Source organism: Macaca thibetana, chromosome 14 (genome assembly GCF_024542745.1).
Source record: "Macaca thibetana thibetana isolate TM-01 chromosome 14, ASM2454274v1, whole genome shotgun sequence".
NCBI classification, from domain to species: domain Eukaryota; kingdom Metazoa; phylum Chordata; class Mammalia; order Primates; family Cercopithecidae; genus Macaca; species Macaca thibetana.
In genome coordinates, this window is record NC_065591.1 from 68,557,564 (window position 1) to 68,572,017 (window position 14,454).

Here is a 14,454-nt window from a genome sequence, read left to right on the forward strand (position 1 = left end):
TCAGGAGATCGAGACCATCCTGGTTAACACGGTGAAACCCCGTCTCTACTAAAAATACAAAAAATTAGCCGGGCGTGGTGGCGGCGCCTGTAGTCCCAGCTACTCGGGAGGCTGAGGCAGGAGAATGGCGTAAACCCGGGAGGCGGAGCTTGCAGTGAGCTGAGATCCGGCCACTGCACTCCAGCCTGGGCGACAGAGCGAGACTCCGTCTCAAAAAAAAAAAAAAAAAAAAAAAAAAAAAAAAAAAAAAAAAAAAAATTAACTCAACATGGATTAAAGAGTTAAATGTAAAACCTAAAACCACAAAAACCCTAGAAGAAAACCTAGGCAATACCATTCAGGACATAGGTATGGGCAAAAACTTCATGACTAAAACACCAAAAGCAATGGCAACAAAAGCCAAAATTGACAAATGGGATCTAATTAAACTAAAGAACCTCTGTACAGCAAAATAAACTATCATCAGAGTGAACAGGCAACCTACAGAATGGGAGAAAATTTTTGCAATCTATCCATCTGACAAAGGGCTAATATCCAGAATCTACAAGGAATTTAAACAAATTTACAAGAGAAAAACAACCCCATCAAAAAGTGGGTGAAGGATATGAGCAGACACTTTTCAAAAGAAGACATTCATACGGCCAACAAACATATGAAAAAAAGCTCATCATCACTGGTCATTAGAGAAATGCAAATCAAAACCACAATGAGATACCATCTCATGCCAGTTAGAATGGTGATCATTAAAAAGTCAGGAAACAGTAGATGCTGGAGAGGATGTGGAGAAATAGGAAAGCTTTTACACTGTTGGTGGGAGTGTAAATTAGTTCAACCATTGTGGAAGACAGTGTGGCAATTCCTCAAGGATCTAGAACCAGAAATACCATTTGACCCAGCAATCCCATTACCAGGTATATACCCAAAGGATTATAAATCATTCTGCTATAAAGGCACATGCACATATATGTTCTTTGCAGCACTATTCACAATAGCAAAGACTTGGAACCAACCCAGATGCCCATCAATGATAGACTAGATAAAGAAAATGTGACACATATACACCATGGAATACTATGCAGCCATAAAAAAGAATGAGTTCATGTCCTTTGCAGGGACATGGATGAAGCTGGAAACCATCATTCTCAGCAAACTAACACAGGAACAGAAAATCAAATACCACATGTTCTCCCTCATAAGTGAGAGTTGAACGATGAGAACATATGGGCACAGGGAGGGGAACATCACACACTGGGGCCTATTAGGGGTTGCGGGGGCAAGGGGAGGGATAGCATTAGGAGAAATACCTAATGTAGATGACAGGTTGATAGGTGCAGCAAACCACCATGGCACATGTATAGCTATGTAAGAAACCTGCACATTCTGCATGTGTATCCCAGAACATAAAGTATAATAATAATAATAATAATAAATAAATTATAATTTTTCACAGATAGGTCTTAGAGTAACTATTTCTTACTGCTTTCTAAAAAAAGACTACATATAATTCCAATGAATCTATTATTTTTTCTACCAAATTATTATAGACTGTATATTTTTCTAAGATATTTCACCCTGTTAGAATAAAACTTTTATCTCATTATAGAATAAACTCTTTAAAAGAGAACTAACATTTATTCCTTGCTTACTCAATTCACTTTTGCAATATTTCATCATCATGATAGGTATTATGCCTAATCTACAGAGGAGAAAATTAAGGCTCAAGGTGGTTAAATAGCCTGAATAAACATTTCCAAAAGAAAGTATGCCATTAATAAACAGAAAATAATAAACATATAAATAGTTTAGTAACCCAGAGAAATGTAAACTAACAAGTAATAATATATAATTTTCCACCTCTTAAATTAAGACTTTATATTGTTCAGTGTTACTGAAGTTAATGTGTGAACCAATCACCATTATGTACTGCTAGTAGGATTATAATTGGTCCAACCATTCTGAAAAGTAGTTTTGTTAAACTATGTAATGCACCCACAAATATAATGATTAAGTAAGGTGATTGTTATATGGTAGGACATTATGCTGCCATCAAAATTGTATTTTCAAAGATTATTAAGTTACATAGATGAATACTTACGTGATTATAGGAAAATCAGAAACAATGACCATTTTTCTGATGAAAATGAGATGAAAATTGTTTATAGTTATTAAGATTACTCTCTACAGTCTCTGCTACTGTTACCCCATCCAGCCCCCAAGAGAGGGTTCTTGGATCTTGCGCAAGAAAGAATTCCAGGCAACGCCATGTGAATTGAAAGCAAGTTTATTAAGAAAGTAAAGGAATAAATAAAAAAAAAAAAAGAAAAGAAAAAAAGTAAAGGAATAAAAGAATGGCTTCTCCAAGGGCAGAGCAACCCTGAGGGCTGCTGGTTGGCTATTTTTATGGTTATTTATTAATTATGTGCTAAACAAGGAGTGAATTATTTATGAGTTTTCCAGGAAAGGGGCGGGCAATTCCGGGAACTCAGGGTTCCTTCGCTTTCTGGACTATATAGGGTAACTTCTGGACGTCACCATGGCATTTGCAAACTGTCATGGCACTGGTGGGAGTGTCTTTTAGCATGCTAATGCATTATAATTAGCATATGATTAGCAGTGCCAGGACTAGAAGTCACTTTTTTTGGTCATCTTGGTTTTGGTGGATTTTGGCAGGCATCTTTATCAGCCAAAATCCAGTCCTGCTGACCTCCTATCTTGTCCTGTGACTAAGAATGCCTAACCTCCTGAGAATGCAACTCAGCAGATTTCAGCCTCATTTTACTCAGCCATTATTCAAGATGGAGTTGCTCTGGTTCAAATGCCTCTGATGCTACCATATGGTGTTTCATGTCTGCTACTATCTGCCTTATCTGCCTTTTTTTTCTTTGTCTATAGAACAGCTTTCTCTCATTCATTATATACTTGGCCTAAATATGGAAGCCTCAGCTTTAGCTTTACACCACCTTCAGTACAAGTATTCAAAAAAGTGTCATTTTTATTTGAGTCCTAATTCTTATTTTTCAGACAAAGAATCTGGAATTAGTGTGATATTTGGCAAGGGGAATGAGGGAGTGAGGAAGGTCTTATAATTTGCTGCCTACCCCAATAGGGGCTAAAAAGAAAATTCTTAAAGGGAAGCTGGGGAGTTTCTCCAAGAGGAGATTCTACCCTAAGGAATTCATCCTGTGAACTTAATAAAATGTATGAACATATAAATATTTTAAGAATGTCCTAGTGGTTGTATAATGTCTCCCCAAAGTTCATGTCCATCAGGAACCTCGGAATGTGACCTTAATTGAAAATAAGGTCTTTGCAGATATATTAATAATTGAGGCTCTTGAGATTAAATCTACTGGAATTAGAATATTCCGTAAGTTCAATGATTGGTATCCTTAGAAGAAAACACAGTGACATAGAGAGCAGAAGGCAAGGTGAGGAATGCCAAAGATTGCTAGCAACCACCTGAAGCTGAGAGAGAAGCATGGCACAATTTTTCCTTCAGGGGCTCTAGAAGGAACCACCCCTGCTGACACCTTGATTTTGAACTGTGGACATCCTGAATTGTAAGAAAATGAATTGGTTTTTTAAGCCACCCAGTTTGTGGTAATTTGTTATGGCAGCCCTAGGAAATTAATATAGATATTCACGGTATTGTTTTTTTCTGGTGTGAAAACCTGAAAATAATATAACTATCTGCCAATAAGGGATTACACAAATTATAATATATCCATACAGTGTAATACTCTGTGATCATTTTTAAAAAATGGTGATCTCTATTTATAGATTAAAGATGACAATGACATATTGTTTTTAAAAAGGTTATAGAACCCAGATCACTAATCTTTGGGGGAATCCTGAGTCTTGGTCTGTAACGTGGAGGCAGTGCAGTCATCAGAAAAAAGATTTTTCCTCTTGTGTTTATATAATAAATAGCTGTTTGAAAAACTTTTTTGCATGTATTAAGGCAATTGAGGAAATTTTTATGCCATTTAATGACAATAAACCATAAAAATATTGTATTTTTAGCTGTGGAAGAGGTCCAGGTTACTGGCAGTGAATCCATACAGGTGGGTCCATAGCAACTTCAGTCCTTGCCTCCTCAGAAGAAAGAATTTGACTGAGGGCCATAAAGCAGAAAAAGAGACTGAGGCAATTTTCAGATCAGTAGTGGAAGCTTACTTAAAAGGTTTTAGAATAGGAAAGAAAGGAAAATTTGCTTTAAAGAGACCCAAGCAGATGCCTGAAGGTCCAAGAGAAGAGAGCAAAAGAAGACAGAAAAAAAAAAAAAAAAAAGAAGGCCCTTTACCTTGATCCTAGGACTTTATGGGCTCACCTCTTTCCCAAGATTCTTCCCTTTGTCATGCCCAGTGCTTTCCTTACCCTTTGGAATTGAGCACGTGCAGTGTGTTCAGGGATTTATACACATGCCCATCTGAGGCTTTCTTCCCTTTTCTGGTGGAGCATATCCACCCCCACCAAGATCATACTTCACCATTTTTGTCTCGATGTTAACAGGTGTGGACCATCTGGAAATGGCCTTTCCCTGGCACCCCTACTGCTTAGAGAGGCAATGCGATAATTGCTGAATTATCACCCGACGTTTCTAGTGGGTAGGGGGAGAGCCCTCCTCTGCCCCACTCATGCCTAACTACCTGTCACAATATTAGTCCATTTTCACACTTCTATAAAGAAATACCTGAGACTGGGTAATTCATAAAGAAAAGAGGTTTCATTGACTCACAGTTCCATGTGGCTGGAGAGACCTCAGGAAACTTACAGTCATTGAAGAAGGTGAAGGGGAAGCAAACTTGGACCTTTTCACATGGCAGCAGGAAAGCGTGTGCAAGCGCAGGAAAAACTACCATTTATAAAACCGTCAGATCTTGTGAGAATTCACTTACTGTCACAAGAACAGCATGGGGGAAACCACCCACATAGTCCAATCGCCTCCCACCAGTTTCCTCAACACCTGAGGATTGCAATTCAAGATGAGATTTGGGTGGGGACAGAAAACCTAACCATATCAAATATAGAAGGTATCTTTTGTGAGATTTTAACAGCAATAAATCATCTGCATTTTTAATAATTAATGTTTAGTCTAAATTTAAAATGCATTTTCAAGGTCTTATACATTCATGATTTTTGACTGATGCATTTTAATTCTAAGTAAATGAAGAGTGAATGAAAAACTATACTGAAATTAGTTTGGGGTGAAGGATGAATCTGTTAAATTAATTTTGGGGAAAAGAATAACTTTATTACGTCATAACTGAACCACATCTGAAATAATATCTATTAGGTTTTAAATATCTGTACTCTTTTGAAAATTTGGAACTAGTTTAATTTGCATGAGGGCAGTCTGTCTGTTTTTCTTTTGTATTCTTTTATAGAGCCTTTTGTAGTAGATGATTAGTGGGTATTTGCTATTGAATGAACATAAGGCCACTGCCCTCAAGAAATGTTACTGAGGAGATGTCATAAATATCAGTTGATCAGATTTAGTGAAGAGATCTATCTACGCAAGGCAATCTGTGCTAAGTGCCAGGTGAGAGGTTAAAACGGTAGGTGGTGTAACAAGAGTGGTCATTTTGGGTAGGATGATTAACAAAAATTCACCAAATGTAGGTAGGATTTGAGTTGGGCCCTTAAAGAAGTTTCAGTAAAAGTAGAGAGGAAGAAGGGATTATCAAAATAACCATTTCCAGATTATGTCATTTCAATAATGCCTCTTCATTCCTGAACATAGTTTGGAAACTTTCTCTTTTTGACCTTTGGATAAATAAAAAATGTTCATTTCGCCAAATATTTCTCTAGGGATTTCAAGACCCTATTACTTCCCTTGTTCTTCTTTGGCTCATGACTTCATCATACTTATCTGTTTTAAATCTTTCTTGCTGTGCTCATCTTTGATCCTTCTCCAAAGCAGCATTTTAGACCTGTAAATGCTGTTTGTACTGAGTCTCCTCCTCCCCTGTAACCTCCATCTTGTTAGGCCAGAGTTTACCTAAGCCATATCTGATATGGAGCTCCCAAGTTCTTCTCTTAACTCTTTAACACTGTGTACTTGGTCTTTCTTCCAAACTTACAGTGTACTTTCCTCTTGAATTTAACATGAACATTTCCATTTTTACTGCGTCCCAATGATCAGTACAAGCTCTGCTCAGTGAATGTGGGTTCTAGCAAACTGAAGACAAAAGGCCCAGACTTCTAGATGAAATGTTTCACCATAAACCTACTTAGACTGGATGGAGGTCTTCCAGAAGCCATCTGCAAATTTCCCCCTTACCCAGGAAATATTTCTGTGTAATATTGATGGTTTAAAAATATTTTTAGTAATAACTTAATGCAATAAAGTGAATATGTAATGTTTATTTTTTAAAATAATGTGAAAAAAACTAATTTTCATAAATTAAATATTTTTTGAAACTATTATATATATCCCAGAGAAAATAGAATGACTTAGGGCAGCCACGGTGGCTCATGCCTGTAATCCCAGCACTTTGGGGGGCCGAGGTGAGAGGATCATTTCAGCTTAGGGGTACAAGACCAGCCTGAGCAACATAAGAAGACCTCGCCAGTACAAAAAAACCAAAATATATATAATTGGCCAGGCGCAGTGGCTCATGCCTGTAATCTGAGCACTTTGGGAGGCCAAGGCGGGAGGATTGCTTGAGTCCAGTAGTTCAAGACCAGCATGAGCAACATAATGAGATCTTGTCTCTACAGAAAAAAAATTTAATTAGCCAGGAGTGGTGGCATGTGCCTGTAGTTGCAGCTACACAGGAGGCTGAGGTGGGAGGATCACTTGAGCCCAGGAGGTTGAGGCTGCAGGGAGTCATGATTGTGCCACTGAACTCACTGTGTGCGACAGAGTGAGACCCTGTCTCAAAAAAAAAAAAAAAAAAAAAAAGAAAAGAAAATAGAGTGACTCTTGTAGTAATAAAAATCCTGCATTCCTGTATATCTTTTTATCTTTCAAAGCATAGCTTAAGTGTTATCTTCTTACTGAAGCCCATCTTGGATTCTGTCCCTCCCCCTAAGTATATTGTTTTTTTTGCACTCTTTGTTCCTATCACTCTCTTTTGCTAGTTGTTTACCTGTCTGTCTTTCCTGCTACATTTATACATACTTTTTCAGGATAGGTACCAAAGTTATTCACTTGTTAATTTTTCTTCTAGCTCCCAACTTAGCGCCTTGCCTGTAGAAAATACTTAATAAATGTTTGTCAAATTGAATTACATTTGTGTTTATCATTTTTTAAAGTAAGACACACTTGGTTTCCTGTTTTTTTTTTTTTTCTTCTGATATCTAAATTTAAAGCTACTGGAAGGAGTCCCTTGTACTGTAATACACATTTGTATGATGGTTGTTATTATTATTTTTTTCTTTAAGCTTAGCGTGAACCAGAGTACCCTATAACTTTCCTTGTTACTGGCCTGGATTAGAAGGCAAACCTTCTCCCTTGTGATAAGTGTTCTTGAGCTGGTGCAAGTACCAACACGATTCCCAGGTTGCACCTATTTTCGTTTGTTTTTTACTTTTTATTTATATCATAAGTTATGTGGGGTTTTTTTTCAACTTTTATTTTAAATTCAAGAGTACATGTGCAAGTTCGATATATAGATATTAATTCTTAACAGCAAGATTGTGGAAGTTCCTATATAATATTCTATGGATCTTTCTCATATCAAATAATCTTTATATGTGTTATTTGGTCATATTTATTATTTTTATCATATTCAATTATTTAAATAATTTAAATATAATTGTTCTTACCCATTTTGCTGATTAGGAAACTAAGGCTTAAGCATAAATAAGTTGGCTAAGTTCACACAGCTGGAAGGTGGTAGTAGGTAGGAACACAATGATGCCTACTTTAAATTGTGGAGATGAATTTAGATGATCTCCCTATCTACTTCCAGCTCTGAAGTCTCTGAAGCTCTGGGAATGTTTAACATTATTTGAACATCTGCATAATCAGTGAAATATTTGGCAAAATGAACTTGCATTGGGGAAAAGTGCTGGGTTGCTTTCAGGCTCAAACCAGTTATAGCCTTCATCTAGCTAATTTGCTGACAGTGCAAGGAAAGCTTTTCACAGTGGCAATGAAGCAATATAGATCACTTTTTCAGCTTCACTAGATTTTAATGCTTTTATTTTTTTATCTTTAGCTCTGGGTGATGGTTTTACAGTTGTAAATACAACTGAGCTCTCAATTGTTTATCCAGTCACCTCAGGGCTTTATGTATTCAGCCAAATGTTGGAAAACCGTTTAGCTTGTGGAGCACACTGGCTCCACCTACTGTCCTATGAGAAAACACCTTCCTACCGTATCTTCATTCACAATTCTCTTAAATTGTACCCTTTTGCACATTGTGCTTTTCCCTGAACTTTTTCTCATATTTTTGATATTTGAGTTTCCGTTTACCTCGCCGAAAGATAAACTTACCTATTAAGAAATCGTGAAATTACTATAACGTTGTCAGTCTTGCCTGTAATTTATATTATAAGGAGAATGTGTTTGGGGGTATAAAAATGTCATAGTTTTCAAAACTCTAAATCTATATCAAAATAAGACTTTCCCTGTAGAAAAAAAAGTTTTAAAACCTTTTTGGTACACTATTGTGTGATGTATGAATGAATATCTCGTTTTTATTTCCAGAACAGAAACTTTTAATTGAATTTTCTGGAAGCAGTTAACCTCAAACCCAATTAAACTCTTAGTAGAAGTAATTTTATTTTCTGTCATTCATCTTTTTAATACTTTAGTTTTCAATTATAAAGACAACATAGCCACATTGTAGAAAATATGGGAAAAAAAGGGGAAATTCATTATTTAACCTCCTTAAATGTTTATTCTTAATTTCTTGGTTAGGGAACCCTCACCAACTATAGTTTTGCCAAGTCATGATTGATGAAAACATAGTTTTATAATTGTGGTAGTTATCAACTTATTACTTCTTAGCTCTGAGTTCACCGTTCATTGCATGATTGGTGAAAATGGACCTGAGCCCTTTGAATATCTTCCTTTGACAGCTGGCTGGATGTTAAATTTTGTCAGTAGAGGGCGCTAGAGAGACATTGCAAGAAGAGATTTTCTTTCTTGTTTCTAGTGTGGTGGCTTGGCGACTTCTCTGGCGCCAGCTCTACCAGTCCAAGTGGCTTAATAGCTTCTGGCTCCTACAGTGCTGAGGCTTCCCCAGTGCCCAGCTCTTAAAGCTTGGTCAACTTCTGGTGCCAGGCTATTGCAGAACGTGGCAGTCAGCAGCACCTAGTGGTCAGTAGCTTCCCCTGCCCACCTACCTCCCTGCTCTATGTGATTAGCTTTAGCTGGCACCCTAAAGAGCAGATTTCTGACAAGTTCTGAACAGTAGATTTTCAGCAAGCTCTGTGGGTATAGCATCACAGCAACTTCTCGGCTATTCAGTGAAACATGGTCATGCCTTCTCCAACAAGATCTGCATCTCAGTCTTGTGGAGACCTCTTTCTTAATGCTCTATCTCAGCCTTCAAGGGGTAGTGGCTGATCCTTACATCTACTATTCCTTTATTCTGTAACGTTTTCTTTACTTGTGACTAGCCTGTCTCTCCTTACTCTTACAAGTTAATAATTCTCTATTGAAATTCCTCTGGTTTATCTTTTCTGATTGAACTCTGACTTAAACCTTTTTTTTTTTTTTACAGACAGAGTCTTGCTCTGTCACCCAGGCTGGAGTGCAGTGATGTGATCATGGCTCACTGAAGCCTCAACCTCCCAGGCTCAAGTGATCCTCCCACCTCAGCCTTCTGAGCGGCTAGGACCACGGGCAAGTGCCACTATGCCTGGCTAATTTTTAAACATTTTTTTGTAGAGACAGGTTCTCCTTATGTTGCCTAGGCTGATGTTGAACTCCTGGGCTCAAGCAGTCCTCCCACCTTGGCTTTCCAAAGTGCTGGGATTATAGCCATGATCCACAATGCCTGGGCTGAAACCATTTTATTTTTACCAAAAGTTTTAAGTCCATGATCATTTTATATGCATTATTTTGCTTAGTAAAATTAAATTAGCTAACATGTATAGCTATATAAGCTAAATTGCTTATTTACAAAGCAATTACATATCTATTATTCTTTAAATCAGCTTTTTAAAAGTAACCTTTTATTCTTTCTTCCTGACTTTACAGTCTTACCTGATTTATCAATTTTTTGCCTTTGTGGTTAATCCTTTTCATGTCCTATTTAAAAAAAATGATTGCCTCTCCAAGGTGATAAAGATGTTCTCCCATATTTTTTTCTGAAAGTTTTATTGTTTTACCTTTTACATTTAGATCTATAGTACATTTGGAATTTGTTTTTAATTAAAACAAATTTTTAATTGTTTATCGAATTGGGCAGCCCTTGAACCAGAATGGGTTCAGAGGAGCTCCCATCTGGAATTTATTTTTGTGTAAGGAGTGTGAACCTGGGATCCAGATTAATTTTTTTCCTATATAAATATGCAGTTGATCCAGTATCCTGTATTGAAAAGACAGTCCTTTCCCTAATACACTTCAGGGTTATGTTTGTCATAAATCAGGTGACTGTAAATGTTAGTATATTCTTATAATCTTACCTGTTCTATTTAACCTTGTTAGTAGGCCTTGATATCTAGTAATGTAAATATTCCAGGTTTGTTGTTACTCAAGATTGTCTTGGCTCTTCTTGGCCTTTTGTATTTCATATAAAGTTTAGAATCAGCTTTTCAATTTGTACCCCAAACCATTTGGGAGTTTTATTAGTGTTATGTTTTATACATCTTTGTCAGATTTATTACTAGATATGTGATGTATTTTGATGCTATTGTAAATTGTATCTGTAACACCAAAACTGCAGTTACATGTTCAGATTGTCAGTCTGACCCAGGAATCCTTCAGATATTTGAAGATAGCAGTCATTCTATTCCTTATATGTTATGTTTTGTTTATTTAATATATTATGCCTTTCTATGAGTCTCTACTCTGAATGCTTTAGTATTTCTGTTTTTTTAGGGTGCCACAAATAGATAAGAATCCCAAGGAGAAGCTGAATTAAAGCAGAGAAAAGTAGGATGACTACTATCTAGCTGTTTCCATTTTTACCTCTGAATACTACTTTGAAGTGTAGTATATTGAGATTTTCCTCCCAGAATAGCCTACTGTCATCTTTCTGTCTTTGAAACTTTCTGTCAGGCTTGTCCTTACTCTCTGTAACAAGCCTATATTTGTGGTCTGAAATTCCTCATTCTAATTTGTAAAACTTGTACATTGTCCTTAAATTAGTTTCATATAGTTTGTAAGACCCTCTTCCGCTCCCTGCCTCCAGGTAATTTGAAATGTATTACTGACTTCTATACTATTGACATTTCAGCTAAATTTAATACTATCTGTACATTTGGATATGCTTCCATTGCTTTATCTTAGTCATCATTAAAGATTTTCATTAGTTTGAATCTCAGGGCACTCCTGAATGGTAAAATATTCAACATCTCCTACAGGTTTACTTAAAACTATTGGTAACTGCTGTTTGGATATATAACTCTCGATCTGTCTGGCTCCCCACCTTACATTTTCATACTCCACCTAGGCAAATTACTTTATTCTTTGTACCATTTGGAATTCATTTAGTACATTCTGAATAAAATACTCGTTGATATAATTTTTAAAACCTTGTAATTAATAAGCACCCTCTGTGGGAACATTGTGCTAGTACACCTAGTGAGAGGAACATTGGCTATAAGGACAAACAGACCTGGAATAAAATCTTGCCGCCACCATTTGCTTATTGTGAGAACTTAGAATTGTATATCTGTAAATTGTATAATTTCTTAACCTGCTTTTACTGTTTATTTTTAATAGGGACAATAATACTTCACAAGATTGGTTGTGAGAAGCAAGTAAGATAGCACATGTAAAATATAAAGTTCAGTGCCTGATACTTAATAGACTCAGCATATTTTTGTTCCTCTCTCTCCTTTCAGGGTCTAGCTCAAATCTTATTACATCTACGACACTATTCCTAACGATCTTACTCCCTCTCCTAAATCGTTTCTGTATTAATTTTTATTTTATCAAAGCAATATGTTTAAAAAATAGATTAAAAATCTAGATAATGCTAAATAACTTTAGCAAAAGCAGAAGGCAGTGCTCTTTCCCAACCCTTCTTTGCTTCCCACTGTCCAGTTCTACTGCCTAGAAGCAAAATTAAAAGCAAAACCCCAACTTTATTGAGGTATACTTGAGATATAATTGAGATACAAAACAGACTGCACATATTTAAAGTGTACAAATTAAAATTTGACATTGGCTTATACCTGTGAAACCATCACAAACAACATAGTAACATATCCTTCACCTTCAAGTTTTATTTAAGCCCTCCTTCTGCATTGAACTGTTCTACCATTTCTCCCCCAGCAACCACTGATCTGCTTTCTGTCTCTGTAGATTAGTTTGCATTTTCTAGCCTTTCATATGATCTGTTTTAGTCCTTGTCTGCTAATTCTAACATCTGTTCTGGGTTGGTTCCAATTGATTATTTTCCTCATGGATTGTGTTTCTTGCTTTTTTTGTATGCCTGGTAATCTTTGATTGAATACCAGACAGCATGCTTTTTTAAACTTTGTTAGGTGCTGAATAATTTTTGTATTACTATAGTCTTGAATTTTTGTTCTGGATTTCAGTGAAGCTACTTGGAAACAGTTTGATCCTTTTGGATTTTGTTTTTGTGATTTGTTAGGTGCATCTGGAACAGGGTTCAGTCTAGTACTAGCTATTCCGTATTACTGAGGCCAGGCCTTCTTTATTTCTTTATCCAATGCCCAGTGAGATGCAAATTTTACTATATCGGCTTGTGGAAATAGGCACTGTTTCTGGCCATGTGTGTACTGGCTATGTGTGAACACCTGGTACTGTTCCCTCTAATATTTTCACCATGATTCTTTCCTGGCTTCGACTGGTTTGCTCATACACATCTGCTAATCAGTCTTCTGCTGAATGGTTAGGGGGCCCTTTATAGATTTCCTGAGTTCTTTGTCTCTGAAGTTGTCTCTCATATACTGTCTCCTGTGAAATCTAGTCACCTTGGTCTTCCTGAACTCCCTGTTTTGTTTCCTCATCAGGGAGCCTGCCAAGTTGTTTCATATATTTTATCTCCCCTCCCCTTCCCTCGTCTCCTGTCTTCTGCTTATTTCAGGTAAGAGGATAAATCTGGTTCTTGTTTCTTCATCTTGTGTGGAAACAGAAGTCTGACAATAACTTTGTTAACATTTATTTTATTTTTATTTATTTATTTATTTATTTATTTAGAGATGGGTCTCACTGTGTTGCCCAGGTTGCTCTAGAACTCCTGGGCTCAAGCGATCCTCCCACCTTGATCTCCCAAAGTGCTAAGATTACAAGTGTGAGCCACTGCCCTGGCCAGCTATTTTTTTTTTTTTTAAATTAATTTGGCTCAACATTTCTAAATAACTTGCTTATAGTCCTATTTTCTGGATCTGTAAATTTAAGATATTGTCTATTGTCTTCTAGTTTTGGTGGTTAGGGATTTCACTTTTTTATACCATCCCTGCTCTCCCCACTATATTTTCTCAATAAAGTCAGAGCATAATTTTTTACTAAATAAGTAGTTAGGATGTAACATCAATAATATCAATATGGCTATGTAAATAATGTGCACAGCTAAGCCAGATAGTGTATTCTATGGTAACATTTCTTTCTGTGTAGACTACTAAAAATGCAAAAATTAGCTGGGATGATGGCATGCACCTGTGTTCCCAGCTACTCAGTAGGCTGAGACACGAGAATCTCTCGAACCCAGGAGGTGGAGGTTGCAGTGAGCTGAGATCACACCACTGCACTCCAGCCTGGGCAACAGAGGAAGGCAACAGAGGAAAGCTCTGTCAAAAAAAAAAAAAAAAACACCAAAAATTTGTCCGCAGCAAGTACATAGGGTTAATATTAATTATCCCTTCTTATAGAAAAAGGAAAGACCAATGGAAAAACTGGCAAAGGGCATGAAATACATTTCATAGGAAAATAAATACAAAAGAACATAAAAATTATACCCATCCTTATTCATTGTAAAAGAAAGAACGATGGGTCCACGTTTTCTTTTACTACTTTTTGGGCCAATAAATGTGTTTATTTCTTGACTTGGCAGTTTCATTTTTGTGTATCTGTTTTACAGATATACCTGCACTTGTAAATATATATGGTTATTCATTGCAATATTACCTGCACTTGTAAATATATACGGTTATTCTTTGCAATATTGCATGTAATAGTAAGAATGGGAAATAACACGAATTTTTACAGTCATGGAGGACTGGTTGAATGAGTTATAGTACAATTTTTCCAACACTTCTGTCAAATGCCCACTGGCATTTTTTCCCCAAATTTTTTAACTTATCAAATTGTCTATCCTTTTCTTCCTTTTCTTCTTGGAAATTTCTTTCCTGCAGTTCTTG

General features: G+C 36.5%; 1 protein-coding gene across 1 annotated transcript in view; it reads left to right on the forward strand.

Annotated features, from left to right (window-relative positions):
- The window catches only part of ACER3 (alkaline ceramidase 3), a 169,260-nt gene that overhangs the window by 50,748 nt on the left and 104,058 nt on the right, over positions 1–14,454 (forward strand). The gene's annotated exons all lie outside the window — the stretch shown is intronic.